General features: G+C 40.9%; 1 long non-coding RNA gene across 1 annotated transcript in view; it reads left to right on the forward strand.

The window, feature by feature from the left end:
* LOC310904498 overlaps positions 1–4,826 on the forward strand; it is a 43,355-nt gene extending 38,529 nt beyond the window's left edge. The window contains exon 3 of the long non-coding RNA XR_014588402.1: positions 2,899–4,826. This is a non-coding gene — a long non-coding RNA (uncharacterized lncRNA). The remainder of the gene's footprint in view (positions 1–2,898) is intronic.
* The last annotated feature ends 20,072 nt before the right edge of the window (positions 4,827–24,898 follow it).

Consider the following 24,898-nt stretch of genomic DNA (forward strand, 5'->3'; position numbering starts at 1 on the left):
AGAGATGTTGACACACAGAAGTGGCAAAGAGGAAGGTGCAAACAGATGAAAATCCCAGCTGAATGAGTGGGTTTTTAATCTTCTTGCACCTGCTTCCAGGAGGGGAGTGTGACAGTGACAGGGTGCAGAAAGGAATGCCACAACCTGGGCAGCAGGATGGGGGTGGAGGCAGCGGTCCCCTGGGAGTGGGGTGGGGGCGGGAGGGGCAGCAGCTTGCATCATACCACAGACCTTGCGTTTGGATCAGCTGCGGTACTAAAGACAAAAATATAAATAAAAGCAAGTCAAATAATTTAAGAGCAGCTTTTAGGTGTGGAGTTTACCTAGGGCAAGTAAAGGTGTTTACCTGCACAAAGGTCTAGCACAATATGAAAGTATCAGCTTTTGAAATCACTTTGAAATCATTTCCAAAAGAGATTTTTCTGACACAATCGTTATGACTCTGCTGCGTGGATTTCATGCACAGCAGAATGCAATCCTATTTCCCGAGGTAAGTGCCTGTGCACAAAGTGGGGTTCTAAGTGGTTAAAAGTAGTGCACTGGAAATGCAAATTGTCCCGGTAGAAATTGCTGTTGCAGTTAAAGAGGACAGTGCAGCCTCTGCAGAGGGGTCTGCCCTGAAGAGCTGATGCTCTCTCAGACGCAGAGCAGGGAGTGCGGAAGGAGTTGCTGGAAGTCTTTTCAACACCATTTTATGTATCTCCAGCAGTAAATCACTAACGTCCTCATGGTTAGCGAGCCTGAGCCCACACTTCAGAGAAGAGTCTGGTTGGAGTGCAGGAAGACACCCAGGGTTTCCAGCTGCTTGTTACCCAGCACTCCTATACATAGAAGTGATAGAGTTGGCTAAAATATTATACTTCGCAATGTTTCTGGAAGCCTGCAAACCTGTCCCTTTGTAGCATGGAGCTGGATCCTGAGTCAGCTACTTTACTGCTAGGGATGGAGACTTAAGGCAGGTATGGCTTAGTTCTAGTCTAGTTGCATTTACAATCCTTCAAAATGATGCAGAGCAGAAATTAATTTCAAATGTTGTTTAAAATTCCATGTTGTTTCTATAAATCCTTGTGGTTTTTTTCCCCATTCACTCTTTTGGGTGGACTCCTAGCGAGTTTGACAGGAGCGCAGGACATTTTTGATATATGGCATCAGGTCCGTTAGTGCAGAAACCCCACACAGAAGCTTGTTTTTAGAAAGAGAGAAAATAAGATTAAACAGGACAGGGAATGCTGTTATGAAGGAATGAAAATATTTTCATTACCAGAGTATTTGTATGTCAACAGCTGATAGGGAATGATGTGAGACATTCCCAGAAGGACTCCCAAAGATTTTTTTCTTGTGCAGTAGACCAATTAGCAGAGCCCAGATTAAATGAGCAATGTCACAATGCCTCTTGCATTAAGAAGTGTGACATTCAGGCTCTTTATCTAGTAAATATTTGCTCTTCTTTATCCTTGTGACTTTCATTACACTCCTTTCAACAGCTCTCTGCTCCCAAGTAATACAAGGGAAAATATTAGCTTGTCCAACACAGCTTTAATACATACAGATTTTTTTTGTAGTATATATTTTAAAATATTAAGGAGATGCTTTGTACGCTTACAGAGCATGCACACTTTAAAAGGAGGGAGAGATTAAACTATGTTAACCGAGAACTAGTAATATTTCTAAGCTTACTTCGTGGGTTAATAAAGGAGGAAATGAGCAAATTCTGTTTCATACTCTGCCACCCAGCTCTCCTGATGCAGCCCTTGAACTGGCCCAGAAGAAATTATTTGAGTTACAGTTGTTTCCTTATGTGGTTTGCAGAGAATTTTTTTTTCCTAGAACAAACAACTGAATAATTAGATCAAAAGTAGCTGAAAAACTAGCACTATTTAAAAAAAAAAAAAAAAAAAGTGTTCCTTTGTCTTAGCAGCGTCTAGATTCCACCGCAGAAGTGGCTGTGTTCAGGTGACAGGGCTGCTTACAGCCTTTCCCTGGCTCAGATTTTGTCCATTAGTTTTTTTGAAGTGGCTAGAAGAAATATGGCTATAGACTTAGAGCATTAGCTTTTCACTACATTTAGTTTTAAGGTATCTTTCTAATTTCCATATATTTTAAAATTTGCACAACTTATTAGTTAATGGCTCTGATCTTTCTCAGATAACAGAAATAACTGCACGAGGTCATAATTCAGAATCTGATGGCTCGTTTGAAAGTGTTGTCTGCATGGCACACCAGTTACATGCATTCATTGGAAAAAAGGTAGAAACAGTGGAACTGTATTCAATTATATATTAGCATCTGAAGGACTTGCATTCCACAAGGCTGTTATCCATGTCATTTCATTTCTACGTACTCATCTCCTGAAGATTTCACCTTATTTTTATATTCTGCCTTAAAATTGTTTTCTGCTAATCGCCCTTTTTAAATGTGAAGCATGAGACCTCTGTTTCTCAGGTGAGAGGAACACAGAGATGAACAGTTAATTCCAGTGGTGATATTTATTAATATTATTGTAGTAAGCCCCAGAATGGGGCCAGGATCCTACCGTCCAGGGCACTCTATGTACTCATTGCCATCCTTCCCCTGAAAAGCTTTCAATAGCATTGGAGCTGAGAATTTCAAAAGGGCCTAAGTGTTTTGGGGGTGAGATGCCAAGAGAAACCAGATGAAATTGTGTCCCTCAGTTGTACATGCAACCTTGTTAATTCCTATCTAAATCTCTTTATACAAGTATCAATTGGTTAAGAGCTTACTGTTTGATAGGATCATCTGTCAGAACCAACATTTTTTTCTTTGGTTTGCATTTATTCTGTCTTCACACAAGCTCTGTGGGGCCTTCTTTTGGAAATACCAAAGAATTGCTTTAGGAGTAAATGTAGTTCATTCTCCAAATGTGTTTTTTTTTTTCAGATTTTCTTCTGACATTCATGGATTTCTTTATCAGTATCACAAGTCCTGAGATTCTAGCTGACCCCTTTTCTGGAAGTTGAATTCTGTTTTGCTGAACCACTGACTATGAGATTAGTGGGATGATGGGAACCTCTACCTTCTGTGAAAAGAATCATAAAATGTCTATGTTAAAAGGGAGGATTGAAATGTGTCAGAAGACATCGATTCCCTGCATTGTCATGCCTCCATATAGGCATTTGCTGCTCCTTATGCTGGTCTGGGAGCACAAATTTCAATGTGTATTTCTTTTGCAGTTCTGTTGTGTGCATGCATATAAATACATTTAGGAGAAAGCATTTTTCTTCCACTATTCTTAAAATGTTTTTAGTTTGCTGTTTGTGGAGATTACCTCTCTTTAGAACAAAGCTGAATATAATACAAATAGAAAAGGCAGAAAAATGTTACTACTCACTCCCCTTCCCTTTCCTACTCAAAAGATCCCAGAACATGAGGGTACTTTCCCAGAACTGAGCTAAATCCCCTGAATATTGCCTCCGGCAGGGGAAAGGGAGCAGGCGTGTCGCAGGTTCCTAATTAAAGGACTGTTCCTCTCCATAAGGAGGGATGAGTGTGAAAATAGAGAAGTTAAACCAGCATCTAATGTTGATTATCTAATAGTCAAGCTTGTGGGCTATTCCCACCCCTAACTATTGCTGGGGTCACTTGGAAGAGGAGCGACTGCAGGGATTACACTAAGGGTGGGGATGCACTAACAAGAATGCAATGAATAACTTGACAAAATTGTGCAGCACTTTACCCATTGCAAAGAAGCCTTCACCTCTTGCTGGAGTTTTTTGGCATCGAGAAGAGCTTATCTTCAAGTAACGTGCAGAGTGTAAGGTGAATTGCAAAAGAGGAATGCAGACAGCTTCTCATATCAGCACATTGTTTTGGTTAAGACTCTACTGGAGTTTTGTAAAATGCATTTGGGGGAGGGGAAACGAGACAAAGTCAGCATGTCCTCTGGATTTACTTAGTTAATCAAACAAGCTTAACAAGAAATTAACACTTCTAAGCTTAGAAAACAATTGTCATGTTACTTCAGTTTTCGTATGATTTCAAACATCGTACCAAGCTGTCTAAATAAGAACAACCCAACAAAACAGAAGCTTTGCAGCTCTGGCTGTAAAGACAAAGGTGAGGTGACAGATCCTGCTTCATCAGCAACTGTATAGTAGGTTTATTTTTAGGTCTGTCTTGTTGGGGGTGGCTGTGGATCTTGCAGAACCCCAGATGTTGGCAAAAGCAAAATTCTTGGGAAAATCACCATTTCCATTAATTCTTCTCCTTTCTTTCTGACTTATCTGATAACATGCAAAACTATTAACTGCACTTTCCTGGCTTGTACATTTTAAGAACTGCCTACTCATAAGGCTAGGCATCTTGTACACCTCTTTCCTAGCTAGATCGGTGGGACTCCTACAGGATCCCTACTCCAGAGAGCCTCCTTTTCCATGAACTGAAAATTCAAATGTATTTTCAATATTTGATTAAAACGTACTCATCCTCTTTTACCAAGAATTAAGAACAACAACAAAAAAACATTAATGTGCCTGATGTGTTGGCTTTAAATGAACTGTTTCACTGTTCCAGCACTGAAAATTCCTATTAGCTTTGGGGATGCTGTCCTTTGCACTGGAGACACTGTACGTCTCCTGCCAGCGTGGTGGTGCTGGTCTCTGCCCAGCATAGCTCTTCAGTAGTCACCTTAATCTTTCTTTGGCCAGGCTTGCCTCCATTCTCTGTTGATATCTTCTTCCTCTTGCTTAGCTCTTGTTACTTCTCTCTGTTCCGTGATGTTTCTTTACCACCTTCTGACCCCCAATAAGTTCAGTGCTTGCATTCCCTCAAATGTTTTTTACGTTACACACTTAAAGGCCTTTATATTCTGTGGTTTTGCAGTTTCTTCTCCAAGAAGTAGGACCATATAGCACTTCTCAGGTAACTGAAGCAAGCCAAGTAAAGCCTCTAATTTAAAAATAATTTAAAGATGGATTAAAATACAGAGTTTGGGTGATAAATCTCGCACTTGAGGGTCCCACACAGTCAGCTGGAGAGCTCGGTGTTCTGTGTGCTTACCTGGTTCCTCAAAGAAGGGAGTGGATTGGGGAGGTTTCACTTTTTTCTTAAAGAACTGAGATTCTGAATAAGCAAAATAGCAAGTGTCAACATTGCTGGGGAAGGGTCTGTAGGTATTTGCACTGGTTCTTTGGTGTAGACATCGCTGAGCACTTCTGTAAATGCTTGAATAAGGGCTGCCATGATCATACAGGCTCTTCCTTCCTCAGAAGGATCCCACCTGATCTGCCCCTTACCCATGGAGATGATCACAGGTGCCTTGTCTCGATCTTTATTCTCTTCTTTCAGGTGTTTGTACTGAAACAGGCTCGCAATGAAATGAGTGATTATCTACTGTGTTCCAGTGCCTTTAATGAAACTATTTGAGTGAGTAAGGGATAGTGTGTGGGGTATGAGTCACCCTGGAACTGCATGTTCCCTCCAGGACAACCTTCGGGAGGAGGGGGCGGGTAACATCTGCAAGGATACTGGGGAGAAGGTTACTGCAGGCAGGCCTGGTTATTTGAGCATGGATAGAAAGACAGGGAGAAAAACTCTGAGCTCTGCAGATTGGCAGTTCCTAAGCTGTATTCGGGCAGGTACATAGATGATTATATCTGAGTAATACCAAGGACCATTGCAGTTTTTAACAAGACGAGATTTGCAAATTCCTTGTCAGCAAATGCCTTCAGGAAGTGTACAGCAGGAAATAAAGAAAGGAGTCCCTGTCTTGTAATCCACAGCCATTTCTGTGGTGCCTGAAGACCTTTCTTTTACCCCGTGCAGTTGAGAGACATTTTCTTAGTTAAATGTTGCTTTTGGACTACTACACTTGTGTCATTCTGAAATAACAGGAAAATAGGTCTCAGTGTCATGTTGTAGGAACGTATTTAATGTGCAGGTTGTATCTATAGCTGTGAAACTCAGGGAGCTGCTAAGGCTAAAAATGTAAGTAAATATATAAATAAAATATATAAATATTTGACGTATTTTTCATATAGGCATTATTCTAGGGTAAGAGAACAGTGGAATGATCAGCAATGAAGTAAAAGCTTTTTTCCTACTAGCTGTTTCTAATGTCATTCCATATATACAAATGCATAACCCTATTCTCCCCCATCATGGGTTTTTTCCTCCTGAAAATAGATTGTTTGCTAGTGAACCTCTCTTTTATGTATTGTAAGCAATGTAAATCTGTGCAGTTTACCAAGGAGCAATTAAAAAGCAACAGCTGAACAGAAGGAACATTGGGCTGAAGCAACATTTGGTTACTCTCTGGAAAAGGGTAGATGTTTCTGATGCACATTTAGAGCAACTCCTGCATGAATCTCATGTGATCAGACACATCCCTGTGGCAGCTGGTGATGCTGGATTCAGCTCCCTAGCTTTTCTTTTTCGTGTCAAAAATTATTTTTTTTGTGTGTGAGAATTAACAGAAATTGCACTGTATGCCTCTACATTCAGAGTGAATAAGGTTTCATTTCCCTTTAGTTTGAGCTGTTAGCCAAAAAGGAAGATATCTAGTGATTGGCTTTTTTAATGTCTTTTCAACCCTGTACTAAACTCTCTGATAGAGTCATAATTTGCTATTAAAAATAATAATAATAATAACCTTCTGAGTGAACTTCAGTTCTTCACAATGGACTGATCTTGGAGGGTCTCTAGACAGGACTAGATAGGTTGTCTTTATGCCAGTAATTAACAGCAAATAATTAGGGGGAGTTAACTAGCAATAGATAGAAAAGTTCCGGGACTGGCAAGCACTTTGCTCAATCTTTCTCAGTTTTCCCCACTTCTCTGTCCCTGATTTTCCCTTTTCCTTCATTTGATGGATCTAGTTAAGTGAGGCTATTAATTGGCTGGACTGTTTTCATAAATTTGGTCCTGACTAAATGAATCCTCCCTCTTTAAGGGCTAAATTAGAGTTCTGTGCAGGCAAAAGTAAGAGTGCAGCAGTCCCCCTCTGCTTCCCCATAATCACCTCTCCTAACTGCCGTGGCCAGTAGTACGTCCACTCCAGAAAGCTGCCCGTTTCCCAGGAACTGCAAGCACTTGGCTATTTTGCAAAAATTGATATTTCTAGAGTTTATCGCCAGTTGGTACAGTGGCAAAAATGAGGCACAACTTAATGCCCACTGCTTCTCGATTTCAGTTACAGTTTTGACTTGTGTACATTTTCCTCATGCCTTTAACAGACAGCAGCCGTGACTTTTGTTCTGATCACCACTCTGTACATCTCTGCTGCCTTCCAGTGTGCCTGTGAGCTGCCCACCCCTGTCCTCAGCTCCTGTGGGGCCAGGACAGCGTGCAGCCCTGCTCTGGTGACTTACAGCTGAGCCACGTTCAGGTGCCGAGGCTGGTATGCAGCACCCTTGGCAGAGGAACACCCCACAGCACCTGAATTCTGACAGAGCTGCTTTCCAAATGAAGAGAGTAGTATGCTGTCGTGAAAGTCCTGAGGTAGCTAAGAAAGATAATGGATGCAGAGAATGTGGCAATGAACAATGAGAATTTGGTCAGCATAATAGTAGCACTTCCTTCCAATTAACTACTTTGACAAGGGGAAATATTCTAAAACCCCGAAGATCTAACAATGCTACTCTTATCAAATCAATTCAGCATCCCTCTTGCAAATCTATTTTCTTCCTCATCCTCTGAATAACCTGAGTTAGAACAGCTGGTTGTGGAACAGGTCCATCTTACAGATGCTGCAACTCAGATTATATTTTATTAAGCTGAAATGGGAGACACAGCAAACTCTCCTAGGGAGTTCAGAAGTTTCCACCCTTCTACTAATTGCATGCTGTACAGGAAATGGAGGTTACAAAAAAAAATTTACAGGAAGTTATTCGGGGTATCTTCTAATAGAGTCATTACCTTGAAATAAGTTCTCATCTCGGAAATCCTCTGAAACGAGAGAATCAGGAGAGCCTCTGGCAGTTCTTGGTATTTGTCAATAAATAAGAGTGAAGGAGGATGGTGGCTGGTTCTGGTCTCCAGTGCTGCCTCTATTAGACTTCTACCCCTGTGGAGACTTGGCGTTGCATGCCTGTGTTTAAAGCTAAACTCTCTAGGCCTCTCTCTGCCTGCTCAAATTCTTTCACAGATGTATTGCTTTCTTCTGTTATCACAACTACTTTCCTCTGTAGACACCTTCTTTTGAAAAGTACAATATTCACTATTCCTACAAAGTTGAATTGAAAGTATTTCATATTGTTAATCCTACATACAAACAGACGAGCATTATAAACGTGCTGCTTTCATCTCACTAGAGTGATGTAAGATAAAAACTCAGCACTCGCCTGAAACCAGAGATTCGGGTCACTCTTGAACATACCAAATCTTTCTCGCTCTGGGAGTACAGCTGTGCTAGATGCTTCAGTCCAGCCACCTGGACTCAAACTAAATCTTAAAGGGAGAGCAACTTTTTTCTCCTCCTCCCTCTGTCTCCAACAGCTATATAAAATTAAAAAACAAAAGCAAACAAAAAAGCTCTCAAAAGTAAGTGAATAGTACTGGCTCTTGAGAATAAAGTCATTTTGGCAGTTGCAGATCAAGACAATCACTATGAAAGGGATGCTTTATACTCAGTTTATGCTTTGGGAGGTAGCCCTCCAGAAACTTTAAAGTAATGGAAGTGTTTCGTCCACACTAATGCCAGACTGATCAGTTTCCTCTCTTGAGTGGGGAAAGAGAATTATCTGGGAAACACAATGGTTCTTTTTTTTTTTTCTTTCAGTGTCAGTGAGTCATAAACTGGTATAAGGCTGAGGATCAGAAGGCCTGTACCATATTCTCATTTCTTCTAACTGCCTATAGTCTACATCAAATTTACTATATTAGCTTCATGTACATTAAAGAAAGCATCACATAACCTCCCCAAATGAAGGAAATAACAGCTTGCAATTCATAGATGAGGTACTTTAAACACAGGTTTAATTTAACCTGTAGACATGCATAAAGAGGCTCCCCAAGGGCTGATATACAAGTTTTGCCCACTGAACTATACTGAACTATACTTTCCAGAGAAGGGCAACGAAGCTGGTGAGGGGTCTGGAGAACAAGTCTTACGAGAAGCGGCTGAGGGAGCTGGGGTTGTTCAGCCTGGAGAAGAGGAGGCTCAGGGGCGACCTCATCGCTCTCTATAGGTACCTTAAAGGAGGCTGTAGAGAGGTGGGGGTTGGTCTGTTCTCCCACGTGCCTGGTGACAGGACGAGGGGGAATGGGCTAAAGTTGCACCAGGGGAGTTTTAGGTTGGATGTTAGGAAGAACTTCTTTACTGAAAGGGTTGTTAGGCATTGGAATGGGCTGCCCAGGGAGGTGGTTGAGTCACCATCCCTGGAGATCTTTAAAAGACGTTTAGATGTAGCCCTTAGTGATATGGTTTAGCGGAGGACTTGTTAGTGTTAGGGCAGAGGTTGGACTAGATGATCTTGGAGGTCTCTTCCAACCTAGACGATTCTGTGATTCTGTGAAATTTCTTCGTGCTTCTGTGGGAAATTGAACTTCTTATGTAGCAAGGATACCAAGACTTCATCAAGTACTTCACGACCTGTCCGTGGAAAAAAAGGTATTATGGATGCCAATTTTTAATTTGATCTATTTTACAGAATAACTGCAGGACTGAAGATATTCCATGAACATATCCGTATTTGGGTTTTAAATTATGGATTATGGATTAAGTTCATTTGTTGCACTGCTATCTTTGGTGTACTTAAAAGCACATTAAAGTAAAAATGCAAAAACTTTGTTTGTGGGCTAGGACTTCCTGATTCTTGTGTCAACCAGATGTTTGCTGGCCCTGTCTATTTAGACTGAGTGTGTCAGTTTGGCACTCGTGGAGGAGAGGAAATGGTTGACATCAGTGAAAATGTTGCCTATAGTGGTCTGCTCACTCTCTCTTCCATCTGAGGCTGCTTACCCTTTTAGAAAAGCTAATGTGATCCTATGGCTTGTTCTGAGAGATGGATCTGGAAAAGGCCCAAGCTGTGTGAGGAGGAGTCCTTTTCTGCCTCCTAAGCCAGCAGAAGATTACAGGCTCTGTAGACCATGACCCTTAGATCATGGACCCTAGGTATTCCCTTGTCCCTTGCATTCATACAGGATGCTCTCGCTGACAGGCGATTTACAAGACAGAGGGTGTTGCAAGCAGAGGAAGGGTGGTGACTAATTCACTGTCTCGCAGGAAGTCCACAACCCTACATAGTGTTTTGTGGAGGGACAGCATGATCATTTCCTCTGTTGGGCCAAGGCATGAAGAGATGTGACTGGAGCTGCTTCTGATGGTACATGCCAGACTAGTTGGATGTCACCAGATTTCAGTGTGTCTTCACCTACTTCCTGGGAGAAGACTGGTTATGCTGTACCTACATTTGCTAGAGATGTAGGTACAGCATTATATCCAACCTTTTGGGACACTTTCACCCTTAGAGACATCCCTTCCATTGTAAGAGCCTCAGGAGCAGAGGAGAAAGATCTTTTCTAACAGCCAGGCAGTACAGAAAAGTAGTTCACTGAAATTAAATTCAGGAAGATTGAGCTGTACTGGAAGGTAAGGCATAGGTTACTGCATGATTCCTGGGAAGTGCAAATGTTCAGATGAACAAAGAGATTAGAGGGTAGCAAGGAGGTGGCTCAGGCTAGGTACACAGGGAAAGTTGTGCTACAAACAGCTTGTACAGAAAGATTAAGATCTGAAAAGTGAATGAGGTAGGAAAGAACTGAACTTAGAAACTACTGAAGTCTTAACAGTCCTAGTCTAGAACCTGGAGCAGCTGGACAAACAGGCTGACAAGGGGTCAGGGAAGAATGACACTGGCCAAGAATCTAAGGCTTACCTTGCTTACCTTCTTCAAGGTGCTCAGTTTTACGTGATTCCTGTTGCATCAGCTCAATGGTGTCTTTTTGCTGCCTAACAAGTCCTGGTCTATTCTGTGATTTCATTTGTGAAAGAAGTTCCGTGCCTTTGATCATTCCTTCTGCTCTTGTTTATGCCCTTTCTGAGATGGGGCTAAGCAACACAGTACATTCAATATATGGGCGAACTATGGATTTATATAATGACATAATGTTTTCTGCTATGTTCCTGACTCTTTTCCTAAGTCTTCTCCTAAGCATTCGTATTCTACTTGTTTTTTTGGCTGTTGCTGGTCCTTAAGTTGGTATTTTCACAGAACCGCCTACAGTAATTTCAAAATACCTCTCTGAGATGGTAATATCCAGAGTCCATCACTGCACATATAAAGTTAGGACTCATGTGCGTCACTTCACGCCTGTAAAATTTTGAGTTTCATTTGCTATGCTATCACACAGTATAACATTTTCCTGCAAAATTGTGTGTCTGGCTTTTGTTTTTACTACATCAAAAACCAGGTATCATGAGGAAATCTCATCTCACTCTCTTTGGGGTGGGACAAGTAGGTAATATGAATAAGATTTGTGTTTGACTCCTGAAAACAGATCTTAGATCCATTCTTTAGAATTATTTCTAACAATTTTCTGGTAATGTCAGATTCACAGGTTTGCACAAACATCTGTTTGCACTGTAGATGCTGTTGTAAGAATTCATTTAGCATTCTGCTATGTTCTTAACATAGGACTCACAGACTGAGGCTAATGGTCTCATTAGGAATATTTGGAGCCACATGCTGTTCATGGCTCAGGAATAAGTAGAGAATTGCTACTGTTGTGTTATATTCTGACCACTTTCTCTATGAAACTGGGGGGACAGGTGTTTTATTTCTTCATATGTTGGATACAACAAAACTTTAAAATGTTATAACTAGAAATATAAGGTGAGATTCAATAGAGGTCCTGAGAAACTGTGTGAGAAGTCGTATTGCTTATATGTGGATTTATTTGTAACTGGAAAAATAATACCTTGAAAAAGACTTCACAAAAGTCAAACCACATAATCTCATGTAAACCAATGACTGATTTTCATTTCATGTGCTTAAAATTTTTTAAAAGTATTTTGTGTTTGTATTTTTCATTTTTTTTGCATGATCAATTAAGAGAAATCCCAACAAATTATGAGCATCTTTTGTTACGACTCAGTTTGTAGTTTTTCCCTTTTTCTTCCTTTTCCACCCACCCAAGCATAATCCACACCTCCTTGAAACAACTTGCCTCGATCCTTTCTTAGGTTCTGACAGAGGTGGAGAAATCCAAATGACACTATAAACTCCCCTTCCTCTAAATACCAGGTGCCTCCTGAAGGGCTGGTGCGCAGCAGATATCTGCCCTCGCATCCGGGGAGAAGGCAGCTGCTGACTACTGTCATGTGCGCTTCCCAGGAGCGGTGCCAAACCGGGTCTCCTTACCACAGAGGCAGCCTCAGAGGCCTGCCAAGGCACTAGGTGGCTGCACAGCCCAGCGCGGCTGGCAGGCAGGGTGAGCTGGTTCGCCTCAGTAAGCATCTGGGGAGCCGGTGGTCCAACCACTGATTATAAGGTGCATGTGGGAGTGAGTAGCCGCTGAGTAAGTGCTACTAATGTGTGGTTTTGGTACGGCTCCATTGTGTTGGCTTACTTTCCAAAGCCAGTTCTTCTTTAAATTCATTAAGCTGTTTGAATACAATTTATTTGTACAATGATGCTGCCTTCTCTAAGTGAAACAAAGATGATATAATTAATGTATATCGTTATGATGATATACATATGATGATATAATTAATGTATATCATTAGTACTTAGAATTTTCATGTTTTTTATTTCCAGTCACATTCTGCTTCCTGATTGAATGGATGCTTTATTTGCTTCAAGTCTTGCAGGTGGCTCTTGCTCTTTTGATGGTGTTTGAGAGAAAATGGCCAATCAGCTCTTCTTTCATCTGCCACCCCTTCAACATAGCATTAGATAAACGTGGTTGAGATAGTTTAATATCCTCTCAGCAAAGTTCCTCCTATATTGTATGAAAGTAGGCAAGTTTCTTAGGAATGACAACTCAATGACCAACATCACCATGACAATCTGTTGTCGTGCAAGTATTGCATCTCACTAAGCAGTGAATTAAGCAACTGATGGAACCAATTAACAGCCTTAAAATGTATGAACCAGCATATAAACTACTGCCTGACAAAAGCAGCATTGCACTATTTTTGGAAGAGCAGAACTTCCTCCCTCTCCCTGCTAGTTCCACTTTATAGAAACCTAAAGAAAGACTGGTAGTACCACTAGAGAAATAAGGGATCCATCTACTGAACTTATTTCCAGAATTATTCTTAACATCATCTCCACAGATTACTCAGAGTCCAAACCCATACATGAAACTAGGATCAGCAGCAGTGCCTGTCCTGGGCACAGCACATCTTGAGTGGATGCTCAGTTGAGTCTCTTCCCTCAGAAGCTAATCCAAAATGAGTGTTTCAAAGGGCCTGGGGGAAGAATCCCTTTTCAGATAATTAATACAAAGTGTTCCAAAAAAAAAAAAAAAATCCCTTTTCTTCACAAATGCCATCCCATCCCCCTCCAGAAGCATTACTCTGACATCTGCTACTGCTGCTACGCTCTGCCTGTTATTATTTGTCTTAGAGCCTCTGCCCATTCTTTTGCTTCTACAGCTGCTGCTGGTGTTTCCTCTTGGTGTTTCCTGCCTGCCTGGCCTAAATTCCATCTGACAGCCTCTTGCCCCTCTGGCTTTCTGCCCGGCTGGTTAAGAGCTGGCATTCAGTTGACTTGCAGTGCTCCTTTCTGCAGTAGGAACATAAAATAATATTTGGGTTTAATTTGCTTTTTGAAGAGCTCTTCAAGATCCTTTCATGAAGGTAATACATTATTTCTTCATACTGACCCTTCAGTTTGATCTTTGATCTGCAGCGAATCCTGTACGTGCGTGAGAATTGTCAATGACTGTCAGGACTGCTTCAAAAACCATGTCAAGTTGGGCTGGCTGGGGGAGTTGTTGGAGTAGACACTTTTGTCCTTTCTCTTCAACAGTATCACAACCAAAATGACTGCACAATCTTCCTCTGGCAGCATCACTGGTATCTCTGTGGTTTATATCCATTTGCAAGTTGAGAGAGAAACAAATTGAAGAGTCCAGGCTATGCCTGCTTGTTCTTTCGCCTTGGTCTCTCTCTTAATTTCTTTGGGGCTAACAGTTGTCTGGACCTTTCCATCAACAAAGACAACAGTTACAGACTCATAAAGGAGAAGAGGCAAGTAGCTGAAAATGCATTGTTATTCCCCTTTGTCACCCTAAATTTGTCAAATTTAAGGCATTTCAAAATATAGTACTGAGTTTAATCATAATATGGATGACATGGACAAGATCTTTGGGTTTTTAGAACTGACAGGTGAACAATGGACTGCTCAAAGGTGAGGGACATTCATAAGTGTTCAGAGCTTATGACAAAAACTTACCTCCATTCTGCTGCTCACTAAGAAGTTTTTCCAGCATTATTAGATTACCTAGGAGAGCATTCTTGTCTTCTGTACTAGAGTTGATCTCTGCCAACTGGCTGTAGGTGGGGAACCTACTGAGCTAGACTATTTGGGAATGACAACTTTTTTTTTTCTGTCCTGAAGCTACCACCTGTATTTTATTCATGGAGAATATAGGCTTCTTGTATAATATTATATTTTCAATTGTGAAATAGCACCTATCACATTTATTTGTTTTAATTTGGAACCAAAATAAATCCTGGTGGAAGAACTAACCTAACTACGCTTCAATAGCATGATGTTAGCTCATGCACAGAAAACAACAGCTTTCTAAAATGGGGTGAAGAACTACATTTATGATTTGATGCTCCCCACTTGTCTGTCATCTAGATGCTGAGTATCTCTTTGCACTGGATCATTAAAGATGATATCTTATGAAACAGATAAAGCCATGCAGTCTATTAAACTTTTTAATAAAGATGAAAGCATTTCCTCTACAGCACACCAGGATCACTAGTACAGTACAGAGTAAGTGCGATTCCAAACGTGAAGAGTGATATTCCAGTTGATGCATGGAGTCACAGAACTATGCTCCACAACTTTGTGGCCAAGGACATATCTCCCAAACTAAAAACTGAAGACTCAAAAATCATAGGGAAATACCTGTGAATGAAAAGGAAATGAGCTGTTACCTCATCCCTTTCGCCTGAACTGCGAGAACTACTTAGCTGTGTTGGAGGAGCTGAATGCAAGAAAAGAGAGGGATTTGAAATGTGCAAATACCAGATTCTATAAGGCAACTATTTCCAGGTGGAGGGAACAGTCTGTTCGGAGACACAAGGTTTCTTTCATGTACCTGGCCTTGAATGACTATTCCTTAATATTTTGATTTTACCCTGCCCACACCACAGTTAAGCAGTACTTAAAACATTCTTAGGACTAAGAAACTAATGAAAGAGAAAAATAAGTCTGAACTTAGGGGGCAAAAATTTGTTGTACCTTCCAAAACGTAATCATTATGTAATTTTGTGTCAATACAATGTACCGGAGAAGAGGAAGAAAAAAAAGCTAGACATTAAGAGGACCAGGACTGCTAAATGCTGTCTTGCCGCACAGCGCATATTCCTTAAATCCACATCTGCCATAATGAGATTTCTAACACTATATAAGAAAAACATATTGCAATGAAAATATCTTAGGATTTAGGAATGTTGACTAAAAACCTGAAAACATACAGTTTGATAATAGTGCACTGCAGTCCTATAGAGATGCTTCTGGTGAATTTTCACCAAAGCATTTCTTGGTGACTTTCCTACTCCTTTATTTAAAGTGCTCTTGAGCAGTGTTATAAGCATCAGAGGTAGATGCTACACAGAAACTATTTTGCCTATTCCAAAAAGTAAGAACAAGTATAAGAGGGGTTAGTCTGAACTTTTGGTTCATTCTTAGATGGTATCTTGGGAGTAGGCTTGATGATCTTAACTTGACACCTGTATATATATTTATTTTTATTGGAACATAGAATTACATTGGATTTTAAGTGATTCCATTTAGTTTGTAAAATGATATGTTGTTTACATTGATTCTTCTGGTTTATTTTCAAAATGTTGTTACAGTGAGTTCTTAAATATTTTAATTAGCAGCACATTAAAAAATACTGTTTTCAAGGAATTAAGTCATTTAGAACTAGTTAATGCCCTTCTGTATCACTTTAACCTGAATCTAGGCTGCTAATCCCACTGAATAACAAAAATAATGAATTTACCTCCCTCGTGCACTCAGAAAGATGCTCAATAGTAGAGTGGACCTTGAATGTCAGTCAAGGAAGGAAAATCTAACTTCTAATAAATTCCTAAAATGTAAATTAACTCTGTTAAAGTGTCAATCATGGAGACAAGTGGAATATCAGAAATTCCTCTGATATCTATTTATGTTCTTTATAACATTTCTGGTGATGTCCAATAACACACTCTCAGAATGTCCCTGGCATAGTGTTCAAACCAAAAAAAAAAAAAAAAAAGAGGAGAGGCTTTTTTTTCCCCATATTTCTAAAAATATTCAGCTTTCTTAATATTGTTGCATGAAATTTAACACGTATTTTAAAAAATAAAAAATAAATCTCCAAACAATCCCCAAAGCCTCAGCTCTTTTTTCATTGCTTTTATTTAACATGTCAGATTTTTGAGACCCCAAAAACATGTTGGCATATAAAAATGCATAATTTACAGCAATGTCTGCAGGTGTGGCCATTCAGAAATCTCTTTCAGAAAGCTAGGCGCAATTTGTACACAGAGCTGGGCTTCTGTCTGACCGCATCAGACTCTGCCTTCTGGGTAGAGATCCTTATTCCATTTTCTCTTCTCCTTGGTTTTCGCCTAGTTGTCCTTGAGCTCAGTGCAGGTTTTGACTCTCCATCCAAATCTCTTCTGAGCTGTACCCACACCCGTATAATTGCCTGGCTTGCTCCTTTCTTGGTCCCACAGTTGCTGGATTCTCTTTTTTGAGTTAGTCCTTTTATACGCTGAACATCTACAATGTGGTGACTAATGACTGCTGTCCTTTTTTGCATTTGATCTCTAAGCTGAAACCAAGCTGGGATACTGATTGAAATCCTCCTCCCTACCTCATCTGCCATTCTTAGCAAAGTGAACCTGTGGTGTCAACACAGGGGTTTTAACAGAACTGTCTGAAAGAAGAAATGATCACGAACAAATGAGAGCATCTTCTGTTGCCTGTACTGCTCTCTGGCCTCTTCCCACCCTCCTCCCTTTGCACGGAGTGGGACAGTCCCATGCCTCTGGAGTTCCAGTGGGTTACAAACCGCGCTCTGGCACAGCCACTGTTTCTTTCTCCCGGTACTGCTGAGAGCCAAGGTGACTGGTATTCAGCATCAGATGCCTAAAGCCTGTTGGTCTTTCACATCACGCAGATCTGCTGAAGGCTTGTTCCCTGTTTCAGCTCCTTGCTGATTCTTCCTCTACAGTCCCAGTGGAAATGCAGTTTTCCCACCCAGAGTCTCCCAGATTAGGAAGGACAGACTCAAAGCTCCCAACTTCAAATAGCTCCACTATTTCCTGCTGCAATTCAAAACTGCCCTTCTTGTTTGTAAGGCCTCTCCCCAGGATTTCTTGAGCTAACTCCAGCCTCACTAAACAACCTCCCCTCTTTGCTCTCCTCTGTTCAGCTAAAGTGGCCTTCTCTCTGACCCTGTTGCTTCTGCCACCTGGAGCAGCCTTCCTGTGTCTTGCTGCCTTTCTGACTCACCACCTTCTTTTCAAATGCCATGTGAAAGCCTATAGTTTCAACCTTGCCTTGTAACAACCTGGAGCAGCTTAAGGAAAACAACCTCTGGCTGTTATCCAAAGAGGGTTCAATAATTATTTCTCTAACCCTCCTAAAATAAAAAGGTTGGCCACCAAAAACAAACAAAGGAGGACCCCACACATATCATTGGCTATTTTTGATCGGAAAAGTGAAAATTAAATAAGACCTTAACAAATTACTCTGCTGTGTGGCAAATAGAAAAGTACAAAAATACAAAGTCAGTCCAAGAAATAAAGCACTGACTTGTACATTGATTTTTTTCCCTAATATTCCTATAAACTCCAGTTTCTTGACAACCAAGTTGAGCGTAGGTGTGTGTTAGGGGGTAGAGAGGACAGATAACTCTTTGGGTGGAAATTAAGTTAAATATCCGCCAGCAGTAGGATGGTTGGAAGGACTGACTTGATGTCAGTTTACAGTTCTGCACTGCTAAAATGTAACGCATGCATTGTTTTAAACCTGCTGCCCCACGATAGTGAAGCTCTCCCCTGGGGCATCACCGCGTGGCATGGACACACTCTGCAAGTTAGTTCTTAAGGTAAAGTGTTTTCCCTGTGGTCCTCTCTGACTGCAGCTGTAGCACGGCTGGGACAGGGTAGCACTGGAGAGGCTTCAGGCTTCAGCAAAGTTCCAGCCAGTTCTGCTAAAGCAAACGTGGCAGGCAAAGAGCATTTGAGAACCGTTTTCTAGCAAAGCCTGTGTTAACGCCCTTGGGGCAGGAGGGAGAGAACTGCTTTCCTGAAACATACCCCGCAGAACACACAGTCCTCCCCAGTGCTCGTGTCCAGCATCATTTTTACTGACTGCTTGCTGTTTTCCTTTCTTTCCGAAGGGTCTACTTTCGCTGTAACTTCATATATTTTTCTAACTGCTGCTTGTTGCTTTGCTCGTGAATGCTCATCCTTAACCAGCCTCGAGCACCTTCTTTCTGTGTGCTTGGGGAAGGCAACTCCCTGCTTCTAATTAGCAACACAAGTTGGCTGCAGAAGCCTCTTTCTAACTAGAAACACCTCTGATGCTTATTATTTGTATTTGGTGCCTACTGTCCCCAGTCAAGTTCAAGAGATCGCTGTGCTCAGAGCTAGATGTACAGATCTTGTCTTCATTAGGAAAAAGATGGTTTAGATGTCTCACTGAAGTGTTCCAAAAGATTTGAGCTTAACACAAATCAGTCGCTGTTTTACTAAAGAGGATTGTTAACTTTGAATAGCTGAAAGAGATTAAAGCAGCTGCTGTCTTTGGTAAGATTGCAGCACTGGTTAGAATCAGGAAATAATTGTTATGTGGCCCAGCCAGAAACTGCCTGACAGTGACTCTGTAGGCAAGTCATGTAAGCTCTTGTTTCCATTAGTAAGGCCAGTAGAGATTTACTTTTCATGCGTGCAGAGCTGCTTCATGTGAGCACACCGAGGTAAGCTTGCTTCGTCCGATAAACATTGTGTAAGCAAGTAAACTGGTAAAATAGGACTTGTAATTTTGAGCAAGATCCTTATTTCTCTAAGCCTAATTCTTTGCTGCTATTCACCCTGTGTGAGTGCACAATGGATAGGAAATTCTTTCATGACTGTTGACACGGCCATGACTTTGCCCTTAGGCCAGCTGGCAGAGCCGATGCAGGCCTGCTCTGGGCGCCCTTCGGCCCCTCGCCATGACCACGGCTCTGGGCACATCTCTAACACCAGCTCAAGCCCAGACCGGTGCTGCAAAATTTGACTTCATTGCTCTTGTTTCTTATTCGATAGTTATTTGATTTGATGTTACTTTGCTAATAATTTCTCACGTAAGCAGGACCATCATTTCATTTCAAATGGAAACTTTCACTTACTGAACTTTTTAAATGAGTGCAGCTGCAAAGGGAAAGGAGAAAGGTGTCATCAGGTAGATCTGAGTGTTAAAATAAGGTGTGTGCTTTGCCCATGGTAATCAAGTTATTTTTCTGCAATGGACTAGCCAGGTTTATCCAGGTGGTTTATTTCAGTAACTGTCCTTTAAAATATGGCACTTTTCCTGTTATCTTTTATTACTGTGAGCTTTACAGCCATTGATGTGGGCAGTTGTTCCTCTGCCATTGTATCATTTATGTTATCAGCCGTAATGTATGCTAACCCAGCTTCCTGATTAGCCTTAACATGGATGCAAGGCCTTAACATCTCTTTAATGTTTTCTTTAGCTAGTTCAATTATTTATTCTCTGAATTAGAATTAGCTCATATAAATTGCCATTATATTCAAATACATCATCAGTGTCTCTGTGGGTAAGTGCTACTTTGGTTGCAATTACTGCCTTGCAAGCCTGAGGCTAGAGTGAAGTTATTGCTTAAATAATATATGAAACGAAGGAGCCCATTTGCCTTGTTTTGTTAAGAATCCTGGAGCGATCGCTTGCATAAAACCACCGAAGGCTCATACAAATGACACCTGTATAAGCTCCAGGGAGAATGCTCCTCTTAGTCCGTGTTAGAAACCCCAGCTGGAGAGTCATTAGTGAAGTAGCAGAATCCCAGAAAACTTCCCTCCTAAACCTCTAGGCAGAGATGCAGCGATAGCTGAAGCAGCTAAGAAGTATCACTCATCACTGCTCCAAAATCGAAGGGGAGTGGGGGGGTTAAGAGGCTCTTGGAAACTTTTGGAATCACTGTTTTCATGCTTTAAGGGTTATATTTAACCTTCATTAAATGTTCAAGTAAGCGAATATTTTGGTGTATTTAGTGGGGTTCAGGTTGCAGTACAGACCACCACTCATTACTGCTTTAATCTTGGCACTTGTGGAAAACGTTTACTAAGTTTAGACACTATTTAATATCTTTCTTTTAAGTCTGTTATCTTAAAACAAGGGATAAAAAAGCAAACTTTAAAAGAAAGCTGTATTTACATCTGATATAAAACAAAACTGTGTTAATATTAGCATTTCAGAATACCTAGGAGCTCATAACTTTCTATTTTGATAGATAGATTGGACACTGTGGGCTGGGAAAATTCCCAGGGCATTACTGGATTCCTGGCATGGCTGGCATGCATGCAGCAGCTACCTGCAAGATGGGCCTGAAAAGCAGCCAGCGCTATGCAGCACACAGGTCACTGCGTTTCTCTCGAGAGGGAACTTGGAGTGGGGTTGTTGGCAGTGGGATCCCTCGGGGGGCTTGTCCTAGGGTAAAAGCTGAACCCTACTGTGCCGGTCAGGATTTCAGAAAGGCTTTCTTTCAGACCATCTCTACCTGCTGGAGTAGGATTTGATGGTGTGAGCTTGCAAACTGGGAGACGTGAAACAAGTACCGGTATTCTTTTAAACTAGCTAAACCAGCTCCTGAATAGCTTGCCTGGTGTTTTCGTAGTGCAAGAGATTGAGAGCTGCGGAGCTATGTATTTTACAAGGAAATGACAAAGCCATGATTCCTGCCCTGAAGCAGCTGCAATCCAAGACGCCAGTCCTGTGATCAGGCTGTTGCAAACAAGCCACAAGCCCTCGGAGGGCTCTGCACTAGTACTGCGCCCTGAGAGCACACTCTCCTTTTTGAGACTGGGACCACAGAGTGCCAGAGCCAGATTTCTCGAGGTATTTGGTGCTATATTGCCACAGGCTGAGAAGACTACATGCCACTAGACCCTAGCCGGGAGTTTCTGAAAATAAACCCCGAACTCTTGATTCAGAAGTAACATAATCCGCTCTGCAAAGTTTCCTTTTAGCCGGTTAGAGCTGTGATCTGCCCTCTGCACGCACAATGGCTGGATTGGCTTCAGCAGGAGCCAGCACGCTCTGGCAAAGATACCGTGCTGGAAACAGCATTCTGCTCATTCTTCCGAGTATTCGCATTAGTGATATTTTCCAAGGTGAAGACAGTCTGTATGAATAGAGGGGGAAAATATCGGGTGAGGTTTTTTTGGCCTGTGTTTTTTAGGAAGTTGGACTACATGCTACGTGATCACCTTACGATCCATGAAAATTAAATAAAGTGCTAGGGCTAATGGAGCTGACTGTCATGTATTTATTGGACTATAATAGTGTGCTTATAACAAGCTCGAATACATACATGCTACATTTCAGAACTGTTATCCTCCCTGGTACTCAAGTCTCCCATTTTACTGTGAGTCTGAGTAGGCTCTGGTCTCTGTAATGTTCCCGTACTCCCCACTAATTACATGTGTGAAGGCTGAGGAGGTTCCCTGGAGCAGCCTGGGAGTGTCAAGTTCAGCTTTTGTGTGAGTGCTGGCAGGCGCTGGGAGCCACTGGCTGCGGAGCCGTTCGGAGCGCTGCGATGTGTGGATGTAAGACACATGGCAGGGAGGAGACACAGCAATGCCGTAGAGCGAGGCATGAGGGCGAACCTCCGCAAGCAAGCCTGTATTCATAACACAAAGCTCCGCTGTGGCCAGAGAGAATGGGATTTCACCTTTATTTTCAGACCCTGATTTGCTCCTACAGCTGCTTAATTTTCCGCTCGTAAGAATAGAAATCACATCCAATAAAATAAACCATTCCCCATATAGACACAATGTTCTGTCTTGCTTCATCTTCAGTACCTTTTCTGCACTTCTAGAAGCAAGATGTTTGTGTTTTCTTCCTGATTATGGGCAGTGTTATAAACTATACTTGGGTAATTCATTTCAGCTTACTATTATTATTCACCAAAAATGCAAGTTTCAAAACACTTTATCAAGAATAAATTTTCTAATGAACAACGTGACTGATTAAAAAAAAAAAAAAAACTCTCTCTTTCAATATTTAAGTAAAGTTTAATTTTTTATTGGAAAAGAAATTTTTATTTTAACTCCAAAATTTCAGTTTAGATACCTTAGAGAGTGACAAAGGCTACAAAAATTAACCAAAGCTTCATTTTGGGTCAGAAAAAAAGGATTTATTTAATATGCTAAAAAGTTCTGCAAAACAGAAATTCATTTCCATGAGAGCTCAATTTTTTATTTTTTGAAAAACTACTTTAAAACTTTTGGTTTAGTGAATAAAATTTCTTTTGTTCCAGTCATCAGTCTCTGGAGCTAGTGAGGTGATAAATCTTCACTTAGCTTCTGTTCATATAATGGAGACATTTTCTACATATTTCATTTCCTCATCATACGGCAGCTCCATTTTTACCTATGCTACTTCAGGATTCATAAGACTGGAGGCAATTAATTCTAAAGTAATTATTTGTTAGTGAGTGGAGATGACTAATAATTGCACAGAGTAACAGGTAAAGTTCTTCATAAAGCAAGGCTAGAAAGAATACACCAATTTTTCGGTTTTATTAATAGTTACTAATGATTTGAACAGGGACTGCAAGTCAAAATAAGCTCAGTTCAGACAGGAAAGGCCACTGGCTGCAGTGAAGGTATGCTGGTTTCCACCATGTGACAAGCTGTGGAGATTTTCAGGGATCTCTACTGCAACAGAAGGGACATTAACCACTCTGCTATAAATTTCAAGCAAATTACCTGTATGTGGGAAGAAATCTTAACAACCCAAGTATTGTGCAGAGTCCTGAGCTCTACCCAGAGCCTTGCTAATGCTTGTGCAATCAGTGAGCTGCTTAGTAACTGTTGTCTCTTCTTATACAATGCCTATTTTTAGCAGAAATTGCCAAGTTGACAAAAGCCTCAAAAATACCTCTAGTGAAGTAGTGCTGATTGTACGTGAATCGAGGCTACTCTTCTATAACCTTTACTTGACTTTAAAATGTGCATACCACTTCAGGCGGCTTTTGAGTTTAATGCAATCTGTTTCCACTGAAGGCAAGCAACACTGGAAATATGATTACAATAATTGTATTATGAACATGGCATTGTCATGATCAAGTGAAGGGCTCCAAAACGTAACTGATAAAACTGTAACTTTGACCTTCATCTTCAGCTTAAAAACTTGATGCAGTTCAAATATCACTCCGTATTAGCCTTGTTAGTGCAAAACCAGGCCCAATCCCCGCTCCCATGAGTCACTTCACAGACAATACTCATGTAAACAAGAGCTTGTGGGAGGGGAGAAACAGGATCCATCTTTTGATGTTGGGTTAGAGCGTAAAAGACTAAATCATCCGCTGTCACTGTTCCATCCATTCCCCAGAGTCGGAGCAGCGGAGAATTCGATTCAAAATGCGTATGTAAACATACTGGGGTAAACTCATGCGTGACGTAAATTTCCTTGACTTTATGTGGCTCACTGAAACCAATGGATTTAAGACAGTTTACACCGTGTGAGGATCTGTCCCCTTCATAAATATTTATGGAATAAATGAGAAACGTTATAGTAATTTAAAGAATATTTTAATATGGCGTTCCAAATCTAACAGAACATAGACCCTTTCTACTTTATTTTCTTATCCACTGACTTCGTTCAGGTCCCAATTTGAACTTCTCAGTTAGACATGGAAAGAAATGTGTAAATTCTACGAGACCTGCCATTAGCTTTAGCTTGCAGAAGTGTCATTGATATATACTTCTGCATTTATTTTGGGTGGAAAGTGTCTATTTAAATTGTGAGATCAATCATCAAATTAGATGTGTGACTGCACACATCGTTCCAGTGTTTATTTTCCTTTCTGGCACACTTGTGGCTCTTTGGGTTTGAAGAATGTAACTCAATTGGAATGAACCTCAGTGATAAAATGGTCATCACATAAGATGTCTTTGTGTTGTTTTGAAATGTACTATTACAAGGCATTTTAATAAACTTTGTTTTTATTTTCCTTGATTAATAACACATTTGCTTGTGAATTTTCTGGGATGTTTGATTCATGGTCTTTCCTTTCTTTTCCTTAGAACTCCTTGGTGGCAGCAGCCTACAGGAGGCCTTGTGGGACTATCCCATGGCGATCTGACCTGGTTCTGGCTTTGTCCAAGTAATTTTAGTCGCACTAACACTTTTGACCCCTGGTGTCATTGATAAGCTCCAGAGCACCAAGTGCTGGGTCAAAAAAGTTTTGAAAGATTTACAGAAAACTAAATGCTTAAAGCCATGTGATTGATATTTATTTATTTTAATTATAAATATAGAAAGTATTCTGACACTTTCTATTCTCTTTTCTGCATACTCAGGCAGATGGAAAAGCTGTTACATTTACAGTGGATTCGTTATCTCTGGACAACATTTAATATGTATATAAAGGAGTCTAGCTCTACTATTTCGTTCTACTCTGTTCAATGGTTGATATGATTTCTACCATTTCCTCAACTGCATGAGTTAGCAGGAAAGAAACTGAGCATTGTTTA

Source organism: Anser anser, assembly GCF_964211835.1.
Source record: "Anser anser genome assembly, chromosome: 9".
Classification (NCBI taxonomy): Eukaryota; Metazoa; Chordata; class Aves; order Anseriformes; family Anatidae; genus Anser; species Anser anser.